Here is a 14,983-nt window from a genome sequence, read left to right as displayed (position 1 = left end):
ATGCCACTGCACTCCAGACTGGGCGACAGAGTGAGACTCTGTCTCAAAAAAATAAGTAACAGTTGTGTGATCACCTCCACAATCAAGATACAGAGAAGTCAAATGCCTTTATTTTCACAACAGCATGTACCTACAACTAAACCACAGAATATAAGAGTACAAAATATTATTTACTTAGAACACCTGCTTCAAGAGCTAAGTGGGCATCAACTTCTGAAGAGGCTGACGAAGGACTACAGTTGACAAGGCAGATCCCTAACATCCCTGACAAGGAACGTTCCTGGACAGAAATTCAGTACCAAACCCTTTCTGGATGACATCATCACCAGCATGTGGCCTTCCAGAACTTATTATATATCCAACCAGCCCGAGAGACATCTCCTCTTCTATCCAAGTTTGTGACCTGCTATTAAAACCCCCCTTTCAGCTTCATTCAACAGTCAGCCTACAGTCACACCACTTCAAGTACTCAGACAATAGATCGAGAATGTCTAAAGTGGAAAATACCCTGATGTACCACAGGTGATGATAAAGTACATTTCTGGAGAGGAATTTGGAAAAATTTTAAGAGCTATAAAAAAGTAGCATACCTTGGAAATAATCCAAACGTCCATCAACATATGAATGGATAGGTCAGACGTGGTGGCTCACGCCTGTAATCCCAGCAGTTTTCGAAGCTGAGGCAGGTGAATCATTTGAGGTCAGGAGTTAGAGACCAGCCTGGCCAATATGGTGAAACCCCGTTTCTACTAAAAATAAAGAAATTAGCCGGGCGGTAGTGGCGCACACCCGTAATCCCAGCTACTCAGGAGGCTGAGGCAGGAGAATCGTTTGAGCTTGGGAGGCAGAGGTTGTGGTGAGCCAAGATCGCACCACTGCACTCCAGCCTGGACAACAGAGTGAGGCTCTGTCCCCTCCAAAAAAAAAGTATGAATGGATAAACAAAATATGGCATATACATACAATAAATGGAACATTATTCAGCCTTTAAAAGGAAAGAAATCCGGCTGAGCACGGTGGCTCACTCCTGCAATCCCAGCACTTTGGTAGGCCGAGGCGGGTGGATCACCTGAGGTCAGGAGTTCAAGACCAGCCTGACCAACATGGAGAAACCCCGTCTGTCTCTACTAAAAATACAAAATTAGCCAGGCATGGTGGCGCATGCCTGTATCCCAGCTACTCAGGAGGCTGAGGCAGGAGAATCGCTTGAACCCGGGAGGTGGAGGTTGCGGTGAGCTAAGATCGCGCCATTGCACTCCAGCCTGGGCGACAAGAGCGAAACTCCATCTCATAAAAAAAAAAAAAAGGAAAGAAATTCTGGGAGAGGATTCTGGATTCTAAAACAGCAGAGTAGGAAGCACCAAGATCAGTCTCCCCACCTAGACAATTACACTGGCATAATTAGTCAGATGTAATTCTGGGGACTGTTGAAGAAAGCTTGCAACTTCCAAGGAAAGACTGGGACAGTAAATTGGGTTAATTTCAGTCAATTTCAGCCCTTAGCTGAGCAGCAGCTACCCCATTCCCTAGCCCCCAGCCATGGGCAGACAACCTAGAATGCATTCCTGAAACAGCTTGCAAGCAGCTTTTGGGAACCAGGATGTGCAATAAGGACCCTGTCCTCCAAATATTAGGGATCCGTATTCTAATTGCTGATTGCTGCTTATGATCAGGGATAGGCAGACACTGAGAAGGATAGCCATTATTGCACCCCCTCCATGACTGCAAGTCCTCCCCCTCCAGCTGAAGTAGACTTCCAGGGAATTTAATGGGCCAAGGGCCCCCACCTCCCTACTTCCTTCGTTTTTCTCTTTTTCCTCTTTAGGAGCTAGACTTTAAAGACTAGGATATTCAAAAGCAATCATGAGGCTGCGGGGGAGATAAGGAAAAAAGTTACCAGGGTGCATGCGCCCAGGGAAAGGTGCAGGCTCAAAAAAGACCTGAGAAGTCCTTAAGTTTGTATCTCAGGCTGATCCTCAGCATAAAAACAAACTGTAACAAATAAACAAAAAAATCCAGCAAACCCTGGGAATGTGAAGAGTCCAATTTTCAGAGTTAGCACATCATTAGATTCAAATGTCCAGTTTTCAAAAAAAAATTAAAAAGTCACAGGTCATACAAAGATACAGGAAAGTATGACCCATTAAAAGAAAAAAAAAATTAACCAATAAAAACTGTCCCAGTTGCTGGGCACGGTGGCTCATGCCTGTAATCCCAGTACTTTGGGAAGCCAAGGCTGGCTGATCACCTGAGGTCAGGAGTTCAAGACCAGCCTGACCAACATGGAGAATCCCTGTCTCTACTTAAAATACAAAATTAGCCAGGTGTGGTGGCGCATGCCTGTAATCCTAGCTACTCAAGAGGCTGAGGCAGGAGAATCGCTTAAAGCCAGGAGGCAGTGCGGTGAGCCAAGATCACGCCATTGCACTCTAGTCTGGGCAACGAGAGCAAAACTCCATCTCAAAAAAAAAACAAAAACTGTCCCAGAGAAAGACCAGATGGAAGACCTACTAGACAAAGACATTAAAACAACTGTCTTACAGATGTTCAAAAAACTAAAGGAAGGTATGGGAAAAATCAAGAAAATAATGTATTTTAAAAATAAAAATATCAGCCGGGTGTGGTGGCTCACACCTGTAATCCCAGCACCTTGGGAGGCCGAGGTGGGCAGATCACGAGGTCAAGAGATCAAGACTATCCTGGCCAACATGGTGAAATGCCATCTCTACTAAAAATACAAAAATTAGCTGGGCGTGGTGGCATGTGCCAGTAGTCCAGCTATTTGGGAGGCTGAGGCAGGAGAATCACTTGAACACGGGAGGCGGAGGTTGCAGTGAGCCGAGATCGTGCCACTGCACTCCAGCCTGGCGACAAAGCGAGACTCCGTCTCAACAACAACAACAACAACAAACAAACAAAAAAAGTTAGCCGGGTGTGGTGGCGGGCGCCTGCAGTCCCAGCTACTAGGGAGGCTGAGGCAGGAGAACGGCATGAACCTGGGAGGCGGAGGTTGCAGGGAGCCAAGATCGCACCACTGCACTCCAGCCTGGGTGACAGAGCAAGACTCCATCTCAAAAAAAAAATAAAAATAAAAAAATATAAATAAAATTAAAATACCAAATTAGCCAGGTGTGGTGGCACATGCCTGTAATCCCAGCTACTTGGGAGGCCGAGGCAGAAGAATCACTTGAACCCAGGAGACAGAGGTTGCAGTGAGCCAACATCACGCCATTGCACTCCAGCCTGGGCAACAAGAGCAAAACTCCATCTCAAAAAAAAAAGAAATAGACAAGAGAAAAAAAGAATATATTACACATAAGCTGAGGACTGCATGGAGAGGATTTCATCAGTGATTAGATCTGGGTGGCAAGGAAGAAGAATGGGCTGTAGATGGTTCTCAGTTTGCCCAAATTTGTTATTGGAGGCCCTCCATAATCTGACTGTTGCCTCATCTGTTATCATTCCATCCACAAGCTAGACTCCAGGCAGAAAAGACTTTTTCCTCCTTCACTCAACAAGCATCTAATTTGCCCTCCATGCCAGGTACTAAGCACCAAGACAAGAACTAAGACTCTCAGTTCCTGCCTTCAAGGAGCTTACAAGGCTCCCTTCCTAGCAATAAAGGCAAACAGGTACATCAATAATAACGTACAGCATAATGTAATGCACCACCCAGTGCTAAAAAATTTGCTACCAGAAACGAAAGTGCTGAGTCTTAAGATATGACTAAAAGCTCATCATGAAAGGTTATGTTGGGAGAGTAGAAGGGAATCACTGAGGACGCAACTTTACCCTAGGCCCCCAACATCCAGTCCATTTTCTTTTTTTCTGAGTCAGGGTCTCACTGTGTTGCCCAGGCTGGAGTGCAGGGGCATGATCATAGTTCACAGCAGCCTTGAACTGCTTTTAAATACTGTATGCCTCAGCGGCATTACATATATCCACGATCCATTTCCAGAACTTTTTTCATCTTCCCAAACCGAACTCTGTACCCATAACAATAGCTCCCTATTCCCCTTCACCTGGCCCCTAACCACCACCATTCTGTTTTCTTTCTTTCTCCTTCCTTCCTCCCTCCCTCCCTCCCTTTTTTTCTTTTCTTTGAGACAGGGTCTCACTCTGTCACCCAGGCTGCAGTGTGACATGATCAGAGCTCACTGCAACCTCCACCTCCCAAGCTCAAGCAATGAATCCTACCACCTCAGCCTCCTGAGTAGCTGGGACTACAGAGCGTGTCACCATGCCTGGTTGATTTTTTTTTTAGAGGCGGGGTCTCATAAAGTTGCTCAGGCTGGTCTTGAACTCCTAGCTTCAAGTGATCCTCCCAACTCAGCCTCCCAAAAAAACAGGATTATAGGCATGAGCCTCCCTGTCCAGCCCCAATCCATATTTAAGTCCTGTCTCATTTCTCCAAAATACAGCTCCCTTCATCCCTACCACCTCGTACTCCACCATCTTCCTAGCTCAACTCTCTGCTTCCACATGCACACAAACACAAGCCTTCTCCAAGCACTAGCAGGAGTCTTAAAAAGGAAATCAAATCATGAAACTCCCTACAATGGCTTCTTACACCTCTAGAATAAAACCCCAACATGGTCTCTGCCTTCTCTGGCAATCTCATGTGAGGTCTTCTCCCCACTGAAAAAGTACCCAAGCTATACAAGTCTTCTCTCAAGTCTCTAAACACACGGAGTCTTTCCTGTCTCAGGACCTTTACAAATGCAGAGGGCCCTGTTCCTTCTCTCCATATTCTCACCAGCACACACCACAACCCCCAACAATCAGGGCTGTCTGTTATGCCCCACAATGAGTTACTTTCTCAAAGAAATCCAAAAGTGCGGTGGCTCACACCTGTAATCCCAGCACTTTAGGAGGCTGAGGCGAGTAGATCACCTGAGGTCAGGAGTTAAAGACCAGACTCACCAATATGATGAAACCCCATCTCTGCTAAAAATTAAAAAATCAGGCTGGGCACGGTGGCTGAAGCCTGCAATCCCAGCACTTTGGGAGGCCGAGGTGGGTGGATCATGAGGTCAGGAGTTTGAGACCAGCCTGGCCAACATGGTGAAACCCTCTCTATCAAAAATACAAAAAAATTAGGCAGGCGTGTTGGCACACACCTGTAATCCCAGCTCCTTGAGGTTGAGGCAGGAGAGCTGCTCGAACCCAGGAGGCACAGGTTGCAGTGAGCCGCGATTATGCCACTGCACTCCAGCCTGGGAGACACAGCAAGACTATCTCAAAATAAATAAATAAATAAATAAATAAATAAGCCGGGCGTGGTAGCTTGCACCTGTAATCCCAGCTATTCCGGAGGCTGAGACAGGAGAATCGCTTGAATCCCCAGGAGGTGGAGTTTGCAGTGAACTGAGATCACCTCACTGAACCCCAGCCTGGGCAACAGAGGGAGACTCCATCAAAAAAAAAAAAAAGAAGGAAATCCCAAAACCCGGGCAGGGCAGTTACCCTGGATCTCCACATCTGGTTCATGTCTCCAGAAGAGACAGGAGTCCCACTTTGGACACCTTGAGTTTGAGAAGCCTGGGACACCCAAAAAGCTTCCCAATGCACAGGTGACCATGTGGGTCAGGAGACACACCTGCACTCAAAGGCTTGGACTTTTAGCACATAAGGCTGATGACAGAAGAGACTGCTCAGAGCAGTGATTCTCATCTTGGAGGAGGGTACCTCTCATCTCTAAGTCACTATATGAAATGAGATATCACTGATGGGAGTGAAGGTGATGCCACATCAGTGATGTGGAGGACAAAGATACTTTGGAAAGAACCCTGGGTACGAGAGGAAAGAGTGAGGGCGAGGAAAAGAAAGAAACTGAGATGAGTCAAAAGGAAAAGAAAACCAGGAGAGTGATATCACAATTCCCCAAACTCCTATGCCCTTTTATGCTTCTCATGACTTTCTCCCTTCACTTAAAAAAAACTCGACTCATGTTTCATCCAGATCAAATGCCACCACCTCCTGAAAGCCTTTCTGGACTTACCCCAATAAAACTTATTAGCCCCCTCTCCGTGCCTCTACAAGTTTCTTTTGTTGTTACTATTAGGTAAGATTTGACTCAGACAATAGTTTCATTAGTACTGTTAAGGCACTTACTGCAGTCCGCTCTGTACTACACCTGGGGTGTGTGTCTCCCCTATTACACTGTGAGCTCTTAAGTGGATTAAAAAATTATTCTTTCGCTGAATAAATATCCAGATGGGGTCAGGCACCCTGGCTCAGGCCTGTAATCACAACACTTTGGGAGGCCGAGGCAGGAGGACCACTTGAGCCCAGGAGTTCGAGACCAGCTTGGGCAAGACGGCGAGACACCATCTCTACCAAAAATACAAAAATTAGACGGATGTGGTGGCGCGTGCCTGTAGTCCCAACTACTTCGGAAGCCGAGGTGGGGGGATCACTTGAGCCCAGGAGACAGAAGCCGCAGTGAGTCATGATCGTGTCACTGCGCTCCAGCCCGGTCGACGGAGACCCCGTCTTTTAAAAAAAATGTTTGTTCAAAAGACCAGATTGGTAAATAATTAGGCAGAAACTATAGGTAACTCCTACACTCATTCTTCATTCTTCCTGTAAAACAAAATAACACATCCTAATTAATTCGATTTATAAATTCCGTTCCTTAAAGTAACACCCACCTGTCCAGTATTTAAAAATCACTGCTGACTAAACACAAATATCCGCTCCACAAAATGCCTATCCTGCCCCAACAATGATGTAAGCATTTCCTTCATAAATATAAAATGCCCCGAATTTAGTCGTAGACTTGACATATCTCGCTCTTTTCCAAATAATTGTAAATTCTGTACAAAACACACGCACCAAAAAAATGTGACCAAGATGCAAGAGGACGTAAGAGGGAGTCAACCTTGCAATTGGGCCAACCGCCGCCTGCATTACTGGGAAGCCACTGCTGCCAAGCAAAGGTCAGGCATTCATTCAGGCAACATTTTTTCCAACAAGTGCTTCACACTCGCACGCACACACACGCTCCTTTAAAAGTCAACAACAATTAAAAAAAAAAAAACTCTCTAATGCCACTCCTGAAAACTAGGGCTGAAAGCTAAGTGCGTCCAACCGACAAGAAACCCAGGAAAGCTGAGTAATCCCCGAGTCCAAGTGGACGGTCACGCCAAAAGTCCACACGGGTGTGGCCCACCTACGGCGAAGCTGTATGGGAGAAGCCCGGGCTCCAGCCTCCCGGTTCGCCGAGCCCGAGTCCCCGCCGCCCCACCGGGAAGTCTCAGCGGCCGGGAAGGGGGAGGGGGCAGGAACGCCTCGGAGCCGGACGACAATCACTTCCCCGGAAAGCGGCTCCCAGACACGCCGCCCCAGGGAAGGAAGGCGGCCCAGGGGCCCGGCGCGGGGCTGCCGCGCGCGCCGAGGCCGCGGTAACAAAGTTTGGAAACCGCGAGAAAACTTTTCCAAGAGCAAACGCGGCGGCGGCGCTGGGCCTATAGTTTCTCCTCCCCAGGCGCGGCGGCCCCCCGACTTCCCGAGCGCTGGGAAGCGCCGGCCGTGCCCGCCCGGGCCCTGCGGGGGAAGGGGCCGCCGGACCGACGCGGGTCCCACGCCCGCCCGGGGCCCAATTCCCGGCGACGTCGCCAAAGAAACCGCGCCCCGCCCGCCCGCCCGCCGCTCGCGGGGCCCAGCTTGGGACGGCCCGGCCCAAGGACCCTCTCGGCCTGGCCCGAGAGACCGCGCCCGCGAGGAGGGAGGTACGAAGTTACCTGCGGCTAGCTGGGCAAGCGCTAAATTCCAGAGGCCCGAAGCAGACGGCCGCTGCTTTGTCTCCCTCCAGTCCGGCTAGGAGGAGGAAATGGGCCGCCCCGCGCCCCCGCCCCCGGCCCGCCCCCCGCCCGCGGCCCCCGCCCCTCGCCCCTGTCCCGGCCCCGCCCGCCCTTCCTGGCACCTCCCTCCGTCTCGCTCTTCCCGGCGCCTCCCGCCGCCGCCCCGCCCGCTCCTCCCGGCCGTTCCGGCCTCCGCTTTTGGGGAAAGGGAAGGCCCCCACCGCGAAGAGAGTCTGGCAACGCCGGACCGGGACCCCCGAGGGACCTCTTCCTCCCCGCCGCCCACCTCAGAATTCCTTCCTCCCCGGCCCCTAGTGGGAGCTTAGGCCGGGAGTGACCCCTGAGAGGGAGGAGGAGCGGTGACTCCTGGAACAGCCCGCGGGCGGGGAGGGCTGCGGGAGGGCAGGTGAGTCACCGCTCCAAGCACAGGTGAGGCTCAGGGGCGGCCTCGCGCGGGCCCCCACCCCGGCGGAATCCCAGACACGCGCAAGGGGTACTGGGCACGCTCCCCTCAAGAGTGTTACAGGTGTCCCGGAGTCACAGGCTTCTGGAAAAGTGATCTAGGCCAACTACCTGGCTTTACAGAAGGAGAAGCGGAGGCTAAGGAAAGGCCCCACAGCTTCGGGACACAGTGGAACTAGAATCTGACTCTCAGGACCTTTCATAATGTGAGGTGGAAGCGCCCCTAGAATTCACCTAACCCGTCCCCTCACTCCACAGATGGAAACACCCGAAGCCCTCTTGATCAAGGACTTTTTTTTTTTTTTTTAAGACGGGGTCTCCCTCTGTCGCCCAGGCTGGAGTGGAGTGTCGCGATCACGGCTCACTACAGCCTCAAATCCCTGGACAACCGACCCTCCCACCTCAGCCTCCGGAGTAGCTGGAACTACAGACACAGAGTCTCACTATGTTGCCAGGCTGGTCTCAAACTCATGGGCTCAAGAGATCCTCCTCAGCCTCCCAAAGTGCTGGGATTACAGGCTAGAGCCACCTTGCGGGGAGGGGACATTTACAAACACAAAAGAGGCACCACAGCAGCTGTCCCTTTTTGGGCTTGTTCCCGCCCCGCCCCCAGCACGTCCCCCCTCCCAGCTTGTCCCCCTCCTCCAACAAATTTGAGGGACCTGACTTCTATCTCTATTCCTCTGGTCATTTGGGGCATTTTATTCTCACCCTTTCTTATCTTCATAGTGAATACTCCAAAAACAAAACAAAATTACAAAGCAAACAAGCAACACAAAAAAACAAAAAATACTACATGCTCACTATCAGCCTGGTATAGAAAACCCTAATGATGTTTCCCCTGCTCACGGGATGATGAATAAGATAGATTTCAGTATTGGCCTATAAACCTGAATGATGCAAGACAACGATGTCCACTGCTGGCCTTGTGCTGAATAGAGAGCAGGGTGCTAGGGAGACCTGCCCTTACCGTGTTTACCCTCTACTCCTCACATCTCCCTCTCCCCCAAGGGAATATAAACTTCTGGAAAGCAGGAGCTGTATCTCCTGCAGCACTCAGCACATTGCCCATCCCCTAGGGAGTGCCTAGTGAACATCTGTGGGTGAATGTGCCCACTGTAATTCAAAGTACTGTGGGCCTGTGCTAGTTAAGAGATGCTGACAAAGGGCAATAGGACCATGAAGTGGGGAGAGAACAACCTTTAAGAAAAAGAGGATGGGCACAGTGGCTCACGCAAGTAATCCCAGCACTTTGGAAGGCCAAGATGGGTGGATCACATGAGCTCAGGAGACCAGCCTGGGCAAAATGATAGAACCCTGTGTCTACAAAAAAATACAAAAACATAGCTGGGTGTAGTGGCACCTACCTGTAGTCCCACCTACTTGGGAGGCTGAGGTGGGAGGATCGCTTGTGCCTGGGAGTTCAAGGCTGCAGTGAACCATGACTGCACCACTGCACTCCAGCCTGGGCAACACAGTGAGACTCTGTCTCAAAAAGAAAAAGAAAAAGGCAAACCCTGACAAGGTCATTCTTGTCCAACTACCCCTGTCCTGTTTCTGGCTGCAGGGTCTTTGCTCCTGTAGTCCCCTCTGCCTAGAGTGGCTTTGGCGTCCCTCTACTTCACCTGGCTAACTCAGAACATAATTCATATATTTTGGATATTTGTCCCTGCCCAAATCTCACATTGAAATGTAATCCCCAGTGTTGGAGGTGGGGCTGGTGGGAGGCATTTGGGTAATAGAGGAGGATCCCTCATGGCTTGGTGCTGTCCTCCAGGTACTAAGGGAATTCTTATGAAATGTAGTCGTTTTAAAGTGTAGCACCGGCCAGGCACAGTGGCTCACACCTGTAATCCCAACACTTTGAGAAGCCAAGGCGGGCGGATAGCTTGAGCCCAGGAGTTCGAGACCAGCCTGGGCAACATGGTGAAAACCCATCTCTACAAAAAAATACAAAAAAAATTAGCCAAGCAGGCTGGGCACCGTGGCTCACGCCTATAGTCCCAGCATTTCAGGATGCCAAAGCGGGCAGATCACCTGAGATCAGGAGTTCAAGACCAGCCTGGGGCAACATGGTGAAACCCCATCTCTACTAAAACTACAAAATTAGCAGGGCATGGTGGCATGCGCCTGTAATCCCAGCTACTCGGGACGCTGAGGCAGGAGAATCATTTGAACCTGGGAGGCAGAGGTGGAGCTGAGATCACGCCATTACACTCCAACCTTGGCAACAAAAGCAAAAGTCTGTCTCGGCCGGGCGCGGTGGCTCACGCCTGTAATCCCAGCACTTTGGGAGGCCGAGCGGGCGGATCACGAGGTCAGGAGATCGAGACCATCCTGGCTAACATGGTGAAACCCCGTCTCTACTAAAAATACAAAAAATTAGCCGGGCGTGGTGGCGGGCGCCTGTAGTCCCAGCTACTCGGGAGGCTGAGGCAGGAGAATGGCGTGAACCTGGGAGGCGGAGCTTGCAGTGAGCTGAGATTGCGCCACTGCACTCCAGCCTGGGCGACAGAGCCAGACTCCGTCTCAAAAAAAAAAAAAAAAAAAAAAAGTCTGTCTCAAAAAAAAAAAAATAAGCCAGGCATGGTGGTGTGTGCCTGTAGTCCCAGCTACTTGGGGGGCTCAGGTGGGAAGATCACCTGAGCCTGGGGAGATCGAGGCTGCAGTGAGCCATGATTGTGCCACTACACTCCAGCCTGGGCAATGGAGTGAGACCCTGTCTCAAAAACAAAAAGATGTGGCACCTCAGCCCCCTCCTGCTCCTGCTTTCAGCATGTAATGTGCCTGCTCCAGCTTCACTTTCCACCATGAGTAAAAGTTCCCTGAGGCCTCTCCAGAAAGTAGAGCAGATGCCCAGGCCTTGCTTATACAGCCTGCAGAACCATGAGCCAATTAAACGTTTTTTCTTTTTTCTTTTCTTTTGTGTGTGTGTGTGTGTGTGTGTGTGTGTGAGACGGAGTTTCGCTTTTGTCACCCAGACTGCAACCTCTACCTCCTGGATTCAAACGATTCTCCTGCCTGAGCTTCCCAACTAGCTGGGATTACAGGTGCACACCACCACGCCCAGCTAATTTTTGTATTTTCAGTAGAGACGGAGTTTTACCGTGTTGGTCAGGCTGGTCTCAAACTCTTGACCTCAGGTGATCCGCCTGCCTCGGCCTCCCAAAGTGCTGGGATACAGGCATAAGCCACCGCACCTGGCCTGTTTTTTCTTTATAAATTACACAGTCTCAGGTATTTCTTTTTAGCAATGCAAGAACAGCCTAACACAATAGTAATCAGTCAATAAAGTATTTGGATAAAGTAACAAGAGACAGAGTTAAAGGATTATGCTCCATAACTTTGTATATTCATCACTTCACTCGGGACAAGATTCTTAATTTTAAGGCCCCTTGTTCAAAAACTATTAACCATTTTAAGACAGCAACAGCAGAGTATTAAACCAAGCATGGGCTCTTTCTTTATTATTATTATTTTATTATTTTTATTTATTTATGTATTTATTTTGAGACGGAGTCTTGCTCTGTCACCAGGCTGGAGTGCAGTGGTGTGATCTCGGTTCACTACAACCTCCGCCTCCTGGGTTCAAGCGATTCTCCTGCCTCAGCCTCCCGAGTAGCTGGGACTACAGGCGCCTGCCACCACGCCTAACTAATTTTTGTATTTTTAGTAGAGATGGGGTTTCAGCATGTTGGCCAGGATGGTCTCAATCTCTTGACCTTGTGATCTGCCTGCCTCAGCCTCCCAAAGTGCTGGGATTACAGGTGTGAGCCACTGCGCCCAGCCAGCATGGGATCTCTCTAAGCATGGGAACCTGAAGATGAAATTGCAGGGTTTGTTTTGGGAAAAGAAGGGTAAGGTGACAGGAAGATATGAGAGATTTGCAGTGTGCCTAAAGAGAGTCAGTTTCCTACTCCTGAGAAATCGTGAAAAGCTTACCAGGGAAGGCTGGAGCATTCTCTATATCCCAGGCACTTGCTGTGTGCTGAGGAAGTGAATAAAAACTGAAACTGACTTGATCCCTGTTTTCACACCACTTAAAGGTAATGATGAAGACAGATACTAAAACAGGTAAACTGAGGCACGGTGGCTCATGCCGGTAATTCCAGCACTCTGGGAGGCTGAGTCGGAGGATCGTTTGCATTCAGGAGTTGGAGACCAGCCTGCACAACATGGCAATACCCTGTCTTTACAAAGGATACAAAAATTAGCTGGGTATGGTGGCATGCACCTGTAGTCCCAGCTATGTGGAGAGGGCTGAGGTGGGAGGATCACTTGAGCCAGGGAGGTGGAGTTTGCTGTGAGGCGAGATTGCACCACTGCACTCCAGCCTGAGCAACAGATTGAGGCCCTGTGTCAATACACACACACACACACACACACACACACACACACACACATAAACCAGGAAAAAAGAAAGGCAAGTGTGAAGATAGGGGAGAGATACATGTAGGTTTGTGGGTAAATTAACTACCCTGGGATTCGGAGACCTGAGAAGTGACCTTTATGTGGTGACTCATCTCCAGTCTGGCTTTAGCATTCGCCTTTCCACCAAAACTGCTTTTATGAAGGTCCCTGATGGCCTCCACGTTGCAAAATCCAATGGTCAGTCTCCTTCCTCAGTTGACTTGTACAGTCAGCAGCATTTGGTCACTCTCCTCTTTGAAACACTTTCTTCATTGGGCCTCCAGGGCACCAGGCTTTCCTGATTTCCATCCAGCCTTCCTGGCTAAGCTTCTTAGTCTCCATTGATGATGCCTTCTAATTCCTCCTAACCTCTAAATGTTAGAGCAGGGATTCTCAAAGTATAGTCTGGACATCCCTGATAACTTTTCAGGGAGTAATGTGGTAAAAACTATTTTCACAATAATTCTAAAATATCATTTGCTTTTTTATGCTCATTTTCTCCCGGGTGTACAGTAGAGTATTTCACAGGCTAAATGATGTATGATGTGGCATCACATGGAATGTGAAAGCACATATGAGAATCCAGCTATCTTTTATTAAGTCAGATAGAGATTTGTAAAAATGCAAAACAACAACAGTTCTTGAATTTTTCTTTTGTTTTAGAAAACATGGTTATTTTTCTTTTCAAAAATGTTATTTATTGATAACATGTAATGGACTTGCTATTGTTATTTTTTAATGAATTAATAAATATTTTGAAATTGTTTATTTTAATTTCTAATACAGGGTCTTGCTCTGTTGCCCAGGCTGGAGTGCAGTGGTGCTATCATAGCTCAGTGTAGCCTTGATCTCCCGGGTGCAAGCAATCCTTCCACCTCAGCCTCCCCAGTAGCTGGGACTACAGATGCACACCACCACGTGTGGCTAATTTTTAAATTTTTCTTTTGTAGAAACAGGGGTCTCACTCTGTTGACCAAGCTGGTTTTGAACTCCAAGCCTCAGTGATCCTGCTGCCTCAGCCTCCCAAAGTGTTGAGATTACAGGTGTGAGCCACCCTGCCAGGCCTATAGTAAATATTGATAGATAAAACTTTCATAAGCAAGAGTTCTTCGAGATCTTCAAATTTTTTATAGTGTAAAGGAGTCTTGAGATCAAAAAAAGTTAAAAACTTTGGCTGGGTGCGGTGGTTCACACCTGTAATCCCAGCACTTTGGGAGGCCGAGGCGGGTGGATCACCCGAGGTTGGGAGTTCGAGACCAGCCTGAACAACATGATGAAACCCCATCTCTACTAAAAATACAAAAATTATGGCCAGGCGCAGTGGCTCATGCCTGTAATCCCAGCACTTTGGGAGGCAGAGGTGTGCAGATTACCTGAGGTCAGGAGTTCGAGACCAGACATGGTGAAACCCCATCTCCTTAAAAATACAAAGTTAGCTGGGCATAGCGGTACATGCCTGTAGTCCCAGCTACTTGGGAGGCTGAGGCAGGAAAATCACTTGAACCTGGTAGGCAGAGGTTGCAGTGAGCCAAGATCACACCATTGCACCCCAGCCTGGGCGACAAGAGCAAAACTCTGTCTCAAAAAAAAAAAAAAAAAAATTAGCTGGGTGTGGTGGCACATGCCTATAATCCCAGCTACTCCAGAGGCTGAGGTAGGAGAATCACTTGAACCCAAGAGGCGGAGTTTGCAGTGCACTCCAGCCTGAAGTTATAAATTTCTGTTAAAGTGTCCCAGGGCTCTGTCCTTGGACTTCTTTTTCTACTAATAGCTGTCATTAACCCGTTGATGCCAGTCTTTTGACTTGAAATATGCTGACAACTCCAGGTATATATCCCTAACCTGAACCTTTCCCCTGAATTTGCAGCTCACTTATCCAGCTCCCTACTTGATGTTTCCACTTAGATAGCCAATAGGCATCTAGGCATCTCAAACTTTATTTATTTTTGAGCCAGGGTCTCACTCCATCACCTAGGTTGGAATACAGTGGTTTGATCATAGCTCAATGAAGCCTTGATCTCCCAGACTCAAATGATCCTTAGCCTCCCAAGTAGCTGGGACTACAGGTATGTGCTGCCGCCACACACAGCTTTATTTTATTTTATTTTTTTTAGTAGAGATGAGGTCTTGCTGTCTTCCCCAGGCAGGTCTCAAACTCCTGAGCTCAAGTGATCCTCCTGCCTTGGCCTCCCAAAGGATTACAGAAATTAAATGGCATGAGCCACCATGCCCAGCCCATCTCAAACTTTATATGTCTGTATGTCCAAAACTGATTTCCTAATACCACTGTCCAAACCTACTTATCC

At 48.8% G+C, this 14,983-nt stretch overlaps 1 protein-coding gene across 4 annotated transcripts in view; it reads right to left on the bottom strand.

The window, feature by feature from the left end:
* CTNNA1 (catenin alpha 1) overlaps nucleotides 1-7,925 on the bottom strand; it is a 176,918-nt gene extending 168,993 nt beyond the window's left edge. The window contains exon 1 of one of the 4 annotated variants that reach the window (XM_031010998.3): nucleotides 7,746-7,925. The gene's annotated coding sequence lies outside the window, so the exon portion shown is untranslated. Of the gene's footprint in view, nucleotides 1-590; nucleotides 1,778-7,174; nucleotides 7,614-7,745 lie in introns of those variants that run through there. The other 3 variants (XM_055389134.2, XM_063705911.1, XM_063705912.1) reach the window with 3 other exon arrangements.
* Between the last annotated feature and the right edge of the window lie 7,058 nt (nucleotides 7,926-14,983).

This window comes from Gorilla gorilla, chromosome 4, assembly GCF_029281585.2.
Source record: "Gorilla gorilla gorilla isolate KB3781 chromosome 4, NHGRI_mGorGor1-v2.1_pri, whole genome shotgun sequence".
Classification (NCBI taxonomy): Eukaryota; Metazoa; Chordata; class Mammalia; order Primates; family Hominidae; genus Gorilla; species Gorilla gorilla.
Note: the sequence above shows the minus strand (reverse complement) of the source record. Positions and strands in the feature narration are given on the sequence as shown.